The 11,427-nt window shown below is 42.3% G+C and overlaps 3 long non-coding RNA genes across 5 annotated transcripts; all 3 read left to right on the top strand.

Annotated features, from left to right (window-relative positions):
• Positions 1–569: 569 nt before the first annotated feature.
• LOC119306393 lies at positions 570–1,918 on the top strand. The gene is made up of 3 exons (XR_005148945.1): positions 570–716; positions 807–963; positions 1,888–1,918. It is a non-coding gene; the product is annotated as an uncharacterized LOC119306393 (long non-coding RNA).
• A 9-nt stretch (positions 1,919–1,927) lies between these two features.
• On the top strand, positions 1,928–2,592 carry LOC119306392. The gene is made up of 3 exons (XR_005148944.1): positions 1,928–1,974; positions 2,075–2,162; positions 2,559–2,592. It is a non-coding gene; the product is annotated as an uncharacterized LOC119306392 (long non-coding RNA).
• Positions 2,593–3,373: 781 nt separating this feature from the next.
• On the top strand, positions 3,374–4,965 carry LOC119306391. 3 transcript variants are annotated; one of them, XR_005148942.1, is made up of 6 exons: positions 3,374–3,556; positions 3,679–3,802; positions 4,189–4,249; positions 4,501–4,534; positions 4,612–4,658; positions 4,815–4,965. It is a non-coding gene; the product is annotated as an uncharacterized LOC119306391 (long non-coding RNA). The 3 variants fall into 3 exon arrangements; XR_005148943.1 differs by having other exon boundaries at positions 4,181–4,249; positions 4,825–4,965; XR_005148941.1 differs by having other exon boundaries at positions 4,181–4,249.
• The last annotated feature ends 6,462 nt before the right edge of the window (positions 4,966–11,427 follow it).

Here is an 11,427-nt window from a genome sequence, read left to right as displayed (position 1 = left end):
TCCCAACTCTTTATTTTGGCATCCGTTCTATACTAAATGCATATTTTTGTTGTGTTGATGGGAACAACAGGATGAACCTCTTGATTTATTCTATCATTGTTTGGATTTATTTTTGTGTATGGCAATGTTTTTATTTTGCATATATATTAAGTGACCTCTGTTCTATACTGGATGTATATTTTTGCAGTGCTTGTTTGTAATTCATATAGTGCATCAATGATCTGCCTAGCTTGTTTTCATTTCCAGGTAATACTCCAATCAAGCAATGTGACATTAGTCAGTAATTTTGTTCTTTTTCCTAGGACGTAATTCCTTGTGCTAAGACGAATTAATGCCTTATTTTTAATTATCTGGTAGTTGTGTGCAGGTTTTCCCAACAAGTTTGTTGTAATGCCTTATTTAAGGTGAGGATTTTTCTGAATGCCTTATATTGTATTTAGTATAATTCAACACTAAAAAATAGTAGCGAATTTTGTGTCTGTGACAAGTTACATTATTAGCATTGTCTAAAGATTTATGTATTCTCATTTCTGATTTTTTTATAAATTGGACGGCCAAGGCATTTTTAGTTCAGTACTAAATAAATTGGCCCGGGGAGACGATCATTGTGTCCTGGAAGAAGCTGGTCAAGGAGGCAGACCCGGGAACCGCCCTCTTTGCACGCCCCGGCGATACAGCCCATCGTCGCCCCCCTCGCGGGGCCCTCTGGTGTTGCGGTAGGTCTTACCAAGTAGTAGTACTAGATTTGTGCGCAAGTCTTAATTCAACCCGTGGTTGATGTAGATCTTATTTGCTTTCCCCTGTAGATGCAGGAAAAACTGCTCACCAGGAGCTTGATGGTTTGAATTTCATGGAGGATACTACTGTAGCTCTTACTAATTTGCTGGCATCTGCACTAGCAGAAATCAAGTGTGTGGCCAGCATAGTTTTTTCATCATTCAATCCTCCACCGAGTTATAGGAGGTAACTCTTATGATTGTGATTTACATCCTTGTCTCATTATTTTGGGATACCTTCAGAAGAACCATTGTTCCAAACATCAGCCCTCTGGATTCTCATATGATAGGCTGGTTAAGATACATTGCTCTTGAAGCTGGGGTGATTGATCAAGTAGGTTTGTATGTTAGAACTATGGGAATGGTCCACTTGAATTTATCATTCAAAATTTAGCATGACCACTATGGGCGCCGATCAAGCATGCAAACCAAGGGATTTCAAGTGGGAGGGATGGAGAAATTGGGATTCTATTATGTGCATAATATGTTGGGGACTAGCTAGATACAACTGTTAGTGCATTTGTGGGCTGATCAATCCTGTTGTAGCCACGTGAGGAGTAATGTTAGTCTATGTAGAGCGAGCGTAAAAGTAGTTTGCAACAGAGAAATTTAGTACAGACAACAAAAGTTAAGAGATGTAAAATAGAGATAATAAGGCATACATCAGGTGTTGTCGTGGACAGTGGAACCCTTTGCAATGAGATAGGATTATGTCTGCTTAGCTTCTTCTCCAGGGCCTCAAAACATATACACGCTTCCACCAAAAGTGCAGCAAAAACCTGAGGAAAATTCAAGAAAACTGTTCAGGGTAACTGATGAGGTGGTTACTGTAAAATGAAATTACATACTTTGCACTATACAAGACACAAGCCGTTTTCTAATTAAAATTCCCTGTTGGTAGTTCACAGTATATGGAAAATATTAATGTATTATCTATCATCCTTGATGTTCACATTGCCAGCTGCTGCACTTACCCGTTCTTTGGATTAATCAGTCTATCTTGTGTTTGTTTTCACATGTGATAGATAGATTAATTAGTTTTTTGTTGTTGCAGAACAGTTGGATTATTGTTATATTTGATATTGATGTTGTCTCATCTTTTTGGAGTCAGGTACATCCAACAGAAAATGACCCAAATGATCCATCACAGCCAAATCGGTTCAATGTGGTTATTGAGATAATCGAGCGCCTTTACATGGTAATGCACATGTTGTTATCTCAAGATGCACTTTTAACATTATACACCATGTGCATAACGTCTTTGCCCCATGTCCTCATACTGCACTTTGATAGGGCAGGCATAGTAGTCACGAAGAAGATCTGGGTGATGTGCCTGATGATAATCAGTATGCCACTGAAGATTCTTTCATTGATGATGCTGAATTGGTTAGTTTTTTCATTGCTTCAGAGCACTTTCTTACCTGGATGCTAGCAAGTTACTTGGATGATGCTGAATTGGTTATTAAACATAAATACTATATAGAACGCAAGGATAAGCCCGGGCATTCGGTCTTTACGGTTTTTTTGGTCCAGTCTCTTCAGTTTGGGAAGTTTTCGTTTCCTTGAGAGTGTACATTGTGTTAGTCCCACAGTTCAACAAAGAAGTTCAGGAGATGGACATATTTTTGGGTTACCGTCTATTGTAATTCTGTTAGTTGGAGGTACTGACACTAAAAATAACAGAGGACTTCTACTGGAGCATTTCTTTTACTGGTACATTCTTTTACTTTTACGAGGGCATATTTTTTCTTGGGCCTTGATGTTCTTTTTCATATATTTCAGATATCAGTGGTCCATGTCGCAATAAACAAGTGATTGAACATATAAACCCTTCTAGACTCGTAGTCACGACCGCGCCCTCCACGTCGCCCCATATAATCGCTATGCCACCGCTTGTAAATTCTGCATCCCATCAAGGGCATTTTAGTCTTTTCAATGGGCCAAGGGCATTTTACTCTTTTCAGCGGGCCAAAAAGGCAGGCAGCGCGGGCAGGAGCGAGACCGCGCAGACTGCGTCTTCCCCATGAACCCTAGCCGCGTCCTCGCCTCCTCCTCCATCCGCGCCACCTCCTCCATGCGCACGCCGCGTCCTCTTCTCCTCCTCCATCCGCGCGCCTCGGCGGCGATGCCATGGAGGGCGTCCGGGTCGGAGCGGTCCCCCGCGTCCCTCCTTCCCCGCTCGGCGCTCTCTACTCCCAGCGCAGTTGCCGCCTCCCTCCACTCTTCCCATCTCGCCAGAGCCGCCGCACCCGGAGGCGACCGGTGTTGCTCCATCTCCAGCTGCCCGTTCCCTTCTCTCCCTGCAGCGGGTGGAGAAGATGGAGAGGAGCTCGTCCGCCCACCTTCCACCATGGTTTGCAGCGACCGGAGAAGATGGAGAGGCCGAGCTGCGGCTGCCTCGTGTGCGCTCTCCTGCATCTCGCGCGGGAGCGACTGGTGGTGACTAGCATAGAAGGCGGAGGAGGTCATTGGGGCCGGCTTCCCTTCCGTTTTGGTTGCCAAGCTCCGCGCGTTGGTGAGTGCCTCTCTCTATCCCTCTACATCTCTCCCTCTCTCTGTCAGAGGGCAGCTGCCGACCCCGAGGTGCAGGCGGCCATGGAAAAGTAGAAGATGCCACACCTGGCTTTTCCCCTTGCCTCCTGCCCTTTCTCTTCAGCTCATTTATTTACATGTGCAAATTCTTTTTTATCTATGCCTGCAAGGTGTTTGATGAAAGTTCAGTAAGGCTGTGAGGGAATACCAAACAAGAGAGGATCCAGTATCTGTAGCTATTGATTCAGGTATTGTATCCTCTTTTTGTACTGCAATAGGAATCTAGATTTCTATAAACTGATGTTTGATTTAGTCATTTTTGTATTAACAACTAAACAAATGATTGGCTTTTCATACTTGCATCTCATAGGGTGGAGCTAATGTGAGTGGTGCTGGTCCTTGTTATAATCCGTTGGTAACGGCTGCAGAAGGGCTTAACTGAAGCTATCAAGTGCTTGTTGGAAGCTGGTGCAAATCCAAATGTTCTTGACAAGGTCAGAATGCTCATTTTGTCACATATTCTTGTGTCTTGCTTGGCTTTGTAGTGATGTGCAACAACTATACGAGTTATGTAAGTACACCTACATGATGCTATGTATGCATGGAAGTTTTACTCATGGAGAACACACGCAGCCGCACCGTTTTGCTACCAGTAGGTGCGACGCACCTACTTTGCTTGCGGCGGCAGCGGACTATCTCTCATGTTATTGTCACTTTAAACATAAGAAATGCCATATTTCAGCTTAGATTCGGATTTCCGCACTAAGAAGATGTTCATCATTTCCGCATTTCATTTGTATCCGCAGTCTACAGTTATCGAACACTCGATTAGCCATTGAAATATTTTGGTTGAATTTGTCTTATTGATATAGTTTTGTAGGGATGGGCGTATGGATTGAATGGTACTGTCCTGAACTGAAACGAAGAACTTCAATGGAAATGTATGTCCCAACTCTTTATTTTGGCATCCGTTCTATACTAAATGCATATTTTTGTTGTGTTGATGGGAACAACAGGATGAACCTATTGATTTATTCTATCATTGTTTGGATTTATTTTTGTGTATGGCAATGTTTTTATTTTGCATATATATTAAGTGACCTCTGTTCTATACTGGATGTATATTTTTGCAGTGCTCGTTTGTAATTCATATAGTGCATCAATGATCTGCCTAGCTTGTTTTCATTTCCAGGTAATACTCCAATCAAGCAATGTGACATTAGTCAGTAATTTTGTTCTTTTTCCTAGGACGTAATTCCTTGTGCTAAGACGAATTAATGCCTTATTTTTAATTATCTGGTAGTTGTGTGCAGGTTTTCCCAACAAGTTTGTTGTAATGCCTTATTTAAGGTGAGGATTTTTCTGAATGCCTTATATTGTATTTAGTATAATTCAACACTGAAAAATAGTAGCAAATTTTGTCTCTGTGACAAGTTACATTATTAGCATTGTCTAAAGATTTATGTATTCTCATTTCTGATTTTTTTTATAAATTGGATGGCCAAGCCATTTTTAGTTCAGTACTAAACAAATTGGCCCGGGGAGACGATCATTGTGTCCTGGAAGAAGCTGGTCAAGGAGGCAGACCCGGGAACCGCCCTCTTTGCACGCCCCGGCGATACAGCCCATCGTCGCCCCCCTCGCGGGGCCCTCTGTTGTTGCGGTAGGTCTTACCAAGTAGTAGTACTAGATTTGTGCGCAAGTCTTAATTCAACCCGTGGTTGATGTAGATCTTATTTGCTTTCCCCTGTAGATGCAGGAAAAACTGCTCACCAGGAGCTTGATGGTTTGAATTTCATGGAGGATACTACTGTAGCTCTTACTAATTTGCTGGCATCTGCACTAGCAGAAATCAAGTGTGTGGCCAGCATAGTTTTTTCATCATTCAATCCTCCACCGAGTTATAGGAGGTAACTCTTATGATTGTGATTTACATCCTTGTCTCATTATTTTGGGATACCTTCAAAAGAACCATTGTTCCAAACATCAGCCCTCTGGATTCTCATATGATAGGCTGGTTAAGATACATTGCTCTTGAAGCTGGGGTGATTGATCAAGTAGGTTTGTATGTTAGAACTATGGGAATGGTCCACTTGAATTTATCATTCAAAATTTAGCATGACCACTATGGGCGCCGATCAAGCATGCAAACCAAGGGATTTCAAGTGGGAGGGATGGAGAAATTGGGATTCTATTATGTGCATAATATGTTGGGGACTAGCTAGATACAACTGTTAGTGCATTTGTGGGCTGATCAATCCTGTTGTAGCCACGTGAGGAGTAATGTTAGTCTATGTAGAGCGAGCGTAAAAGTAGTTTGTAACAGAGAAATTTAGTACAGACAACAAAAGTTAAGAGATGTAAAATAGAGATAATAAGGCATACATCAGGTGTTGTCGTGGACAGTGGAACCCTTTGCATTGAGATAGGATTATGTCTGCTTAGCTTCTTCTCCAGGGCCTCAAAACATATACACGCTTCCACCAAAAGTGCAGCAAAAACCTGAGGAAAATTCAAGAAAACTGTTCAGGGTAACTGATGAGGTGGCTACTGTAAAATGAAATTACATACTTTGCACTATACAAGACACAAGCCGTTTTCTAATTAAAATTCCCTGTTGGTAGTTCACAGTATATGGAAAATATTAATGTATTATCTATCATCCTTGATGTTCACATTGCCAGCTGCTGCACTTACCCGTTCTTTGGATTAATCAGTCTATCTTGTGTTTGTTTTCACATGTGATAGATAGATTAATTAGTCTTTTGTTGTTGAAGAACACTTGGATTATTGTTATATTTGATATTGATGTTGTCTCATCTTTTTGGAGTCAGGTGCATCCAACAGAAAATGACCCAAATGATCCATCACAGTCAAATTGGTTCAATGTGGTTATTGAGATAATCGAGCGCCTTTACATGGTAATGCAAATGTTGTTATCTCAAGATGCACTTTTAACATTATACACCATGTGCATAACGTCTTTGCCCCATGTCCTCATACTGCACTTTGATAGGGCAGGCATAGTAGTCACGAAGAAGATCTGGGTGATGTGCCTAATGATAATCAGTATGCCACTGAAGATTCTTTCATTGATGATGCTGAATTGGTTAGTTTTTTCATTGCTTCAGAGCACTTTCTTACCTGGATGCTAGCAAGTTACTTGGATGATGCTGAATTGGTTATTAAACATAAATACTATATAGAACGCGAGGATAAGCCCGGGCATTCGGTCTTTACGGTTTTTTTGGTCCAGTCTCTTCAGTTTGGGAAGTTTTCGTTTCCTTGAGAGTGTACATTGTGTTAGTCCCACAGTTCAACAAAGAAGTTCAGGAGATGGACATATTTTTGGGTTACCGTCTATTGTAATTCTGTTAGTTGGAGGTACTGACACTAAAAATAACAGAGGACTTCTACTGGAGCATTTCTTTTACTGGTACATTCTTTTACTTTTACGAGGGCATATTTTTTCTTGGGCCTTGATGTTCTTTTTCATATATTTCAGATATCAGTGGTCCATGTCGCAATAAACAAGTGATTGAACATATAAACCCTTCTAGACTCGTAGTCACGACCGCGCCCTCCACATCGCCCCATATAATCGCTATGCCACCGCTTGTAAATTCTGCATCCCATCAAGGGCATTTTAGTCTTTTCAACGGGCCAAGGGCATTTTACTCTTTTCAGCGGGCCAAAAAGGCAGGCAGCGCGGGCAGGAGCGAGACCGCGCAGACTGCGTCTTCCCCATGAACCCTAGCCGCCTCCTCGCCTCCTCCTCCATCCGCGCCACCTCCTCCATCCGCGCGCCGCGTCCTCTTCTCCTCCTCCATCCGCGCGCCTCGGCGGCGAAGCCATGGAGGGCGTCCGGGTCAGAGCGGTCCCCCGCGTCCCTCCTTCCCCGCTCGGCGCTCTCTACTCCCAGCGCAGCTGCCGCCTCCCTCCACTCTTCCCATCTCGCCAGAGCCGCCGCACCCGGAGGCGACCGGTGTTGCTCCATCTCCAGCTGCCCGTTCCCTTCTCTCCCTGCAGCGGGCGGAGAAGATGGAGAGGAGCTCGTCCGCCCACCTTCCACCATGGTTTGCAGCGACCGGAGAAGATGGAGAGGCCGAGCTGCGGCTGCCTCGTGTGCGCTCTCCTGCATCTCGCGCGGGTGCGACTGGTGGTGACTAGCATAGAAGGCGGAGGAGGTCATTGGGGCCGGCTTCCCTTCCGTTTTGGCTGCCAAGCTCCGCGCGTTGGTGAGTGCCTCTCTCTATCCCTCTACATCTCTCCCTCTCTCTGTCAGAGGGCAGCTGCTGACCCCGAGGTGCAGGCGGCCATGGAAAAGTAGAAGATGCCACACCTGGCTTTTCCCCTTGCCTCCTGCCCTTTCTCTTCAGCTCATTTATTTACATGTGCAAATTCTTTTTTATCTATGCCTGCAAGGTGTTTGATGAAAGTTCAGTAAGGCTGTGAGGGAATACCAAACAAGAGAGGATCCAGTATCTGTAGCTATTGATTCAGGTATTGTATCCTCTTTTTGTACTGCAATAGGAATCTAGATTTCTATAAACTGATGTTTGATTTAGTCATTTTTGTATTAACAACTAAACAAATGATTGGCTTTTCATACTTGCATCTCATAGGGTGGAGCTAATGTGAGTGGTGCTGGTCCTTGTTATAATCCGTTGGTAACGGCTGCAGAAGGGCTTAACTGAAGCTATCAAGTGCTTGTTGGAAGCTGGTCCAAATCCAAATGTTCTTGACAAGGTCAGAATGCTCATTTTGTCACATATTCTTGTGTCTTGCTTGGCTTTGTAGTGATGTGCAACAACTATACGAGTTATGTAAGTACACCTACATGATGCTATGTATGCATGGAAGTTTTACTCATGGAGAACACACGCAGCCGCACCGTTTTGCTACCAGTAGGTGCGACGCACCTACTCTGCTTGCGGCGGCAGCGGACTATCTCTCATGTTATTGTCACTTTAAACATAAGAAATGCCATATTTCAGCTTAGATTTGGATTTCCGCACTAAGAAGATGTTCATCATTTCCGCATTTCATTTGTATCCGCAGTCTACAGTTATCGAACACTCGATTAGCCATTGAAATATTTTGGTTGAATTTGTCTTATTGATACAGTTTTGTAGGGATGGGCGTATGGATTGAATGGTACTGTCCTGAACTGAAACGAAGAACGTCAATGGAAATGTATGTCCCAACTCTTTATTTTGGCATCCGTTCTATACTAAATGCATATTTTTGTTGTGTTGATGGGAACAACAGGATGAACCTCTTGATTTATTCTATCATTTTTTGGATTTATTTTTGTGTATGGCAATGTTTTTATTTTGCATATATATTAAGTGACCTCTGTTCTATACTGGATGTATATTTTTGCAGTGCTTGTTTGTAATTCATATAGTGCATCAATGATCTGCCTAGCTTGTTTTCATTTCCAGGTAATACTCCAATCAAGCAATGTGACATTAGTCAGTAATTTTGTTCTTTTTCCTAGGACGTAATTCCTTGTGCTAAGACGAATTAATGCCTTATTTTTAATTATCTGGTAGTTGTGTGCAGGTTTTCCCAACAAGTTTGTTGTAATGCCTTATTTAAGGTGAGGATTTTTCTGAATGCCTTATATTGTATTTAGTATAATTCAACACTGAAAAATAGTAGCAAATTTTGTGTCTATGACAAGTTACATTATTAGCATTGTCTAAAGATTTATGTATTCTCATTTCTGATTTTTTTATAAATTGGACGGCCAAGCCATTTTTAGTTCAGTACTAAACAAATTGGCCCGGGGAGACGATCATTATGTCCTGGAAGAAGCTGGTCAAGGAGGCAAACCCGGGAACCGCCCTCTTTGCACGCCCCGACGATACAGCCCATCGTCGCCTCCCTCGCGGGGCCCTCTGGTGTTGCGGTAGGTCTTACCAAGTAGTAGTACTAGATTTGTGCGCAAGTCTTAATTCAACCCGTGGTTGATGTAGATCTTATTTGCTTTCCCCTGTAGATGCAGGAAAAACTGCTCACCAGGAGCTTGATGGTTTGAATTTCATGGAGGATACTACTGTAGCTCTTACTAATTTGCTGGCATCTGCACTAGCAGAAATCAAGTGTGTGGCAGCATAGTTTTTTCATCATTCAATCCTCCACCGAGTTATAGGAGGTAACTCTTATGATTGTGATTTACATCCTTCTCTCATTATTTTGGGATACCTTCAGAAGAACCATTGTTCCAAACATCAGCCCTCTGGATTCTCATATGATAGGTTGGTTAAGATACATTGCTCTTGAAGCTGGGGTGATTGATCAAGTAGGTTTGTATGTTAGAACTATGGGAATGGTCCACTTGAATTTATCATTCAAAATTTAGCATGACCACTATGGGCGCCGATCAAGCATGCAAACCAAGGGATTTCAAGTGGGAGGGATGGAGAAATTGGGATTCGATTATGTGCATAATATGTTGGGGACTAGCTAGATACAACTGTTAGTGCATTTGTGGGCTGATCAATCCTGTTGTAGCCACGTGAGGAGTAATGTTAGTCTATGTAGAGCGAGCGTAAAAGTAGTTTGCAACAGAGAAATTTAGTACAGACAACAAAAGTTAAGAGATGTAAAATAGAGATAATAAGGCATACATCAGGTGTTGTCGTGGACAGTGGAACCCTTTGCATTGAGATAGGATTATGTCTACTTAGCTTCTTCTCCAGGGCCTCAAAACATATACACGCTTCCACCAAAAGTGCAGCAAAAACCTGAGGAAAATTCAAGAAAACTGTTCAGGGTAACTGATGAGGTGGCTACTGTAAAATGAAATTACATACTTTGCACTATACAAGACACAAGCCGTTTTCTAATAAAATTCCCTGTTGGTAGTTCACAGTATATGGAAAATATTAATGTATTATCTATCATCCTTGATGTTCACATTGCCAGCTGCTGCACTTACCCGTTCTTTGGATTAATCAGTCTATCTTGTGTTTGTTTTCACATGTGATAGATAGATTAATTAGTTTTTTGTTGTTGCAGAACAGTTGGATTATTGTTATATTTGATATTGATGTTGTCTCATCTTTTTGGAGTCAGGTACATCCAACAGAAAATGACCCAAATGATCCATCACAGTCAAATCGGTTCAATGTGGTTATTGAGATAATCGAGCGCCTTTACATGGTAATGCACATGTTGTTATCTCAAGATGCACTTTTAACATTATACACCATGTGCATAACGTCTTTGCCCCATGTCCTCATACTGCACTTTGATAGGGCAGGCATAGTAGTCACGAAGAAGATCTGGGTGATGTGCCTAATGATAATCAGTATGCCACTGAAGATTCTTCCATTGATGATGCTGAATTGGTTAGTTTTTTCATTGCTTCAGAGCACTTTCTTACCTGGATGCTAGCAATTTACTTGGATGATGCTGAATTGGTTATTAAACATAAATACTATATAGAACGCGAGGATAAGCCTGGGCGTTCGGTCTTTACGGTTTTTTTGGTCCAGTCTCTTCAGTTTGGGAAGTTTTCGTTTCCTTGAGAGTGTACATTGTGTTAGTCCCACAGTTCAACAAAGAAGTTCAGGAGATGGACATATTTTTGGGTTACCGTCTATTGTAATTCTGTTAGTTGGAGGTACTGACACTAAAAATAACAGAGGACTTCTACTGGAGCATTTCTTTTACTGGTACATTCTTTTACTTTTACGAGGGCATATTTTTTCTTGGGCCCTGATGTTCTTTTTCATATATTTCAGATATCAGTGGTCCATGTCGCAATAAACAAGTGATTCATACTTAAACATGACATGTGGAAGCTTGGATACACCTTTCAGGACGAGGATATACTCGATCTGGGGGAACATGGGCTTCTTGCTTCTCTTTCTATCAATTTACCACCACAGACCATATAGACCCCCCCCCCCACTTCCCTTCAGAGCAAAGCGGCATACCGAAGCTAAACAAGAAAAAATTATAAGGACCATGGAGCGTCTTATATATTGTGATGTGGCACTATCTCTAAAAATTCCAAATTATGACAACTAATTTGGTCAGGGGTCTCACACTGGATTTCCTTGCAAGCCCATTGGCCCTCCATCAGCGGCAGCGATGAGCGGCA

The sequence above is a fragment of the Triticum dicoccoides genome, chromosome 5B (assembly GCF_002162155.2).
Source record: "Triticum dicoccoides isolate Atlit2015 ecotype Zavitan chromosome 5B, WEW_v2.0, whole genome shotgun sequence".
NCBI classification, from domain to species: Eukaryota; Viridiplantae; Streptophyta; class Magnoliopsida; order Poales; family Poaceae; genus Triticum; species Triticum dicoccoides.
This window is presented reverse-complemented; position numbering and strand designations above follow the sequence as displayed.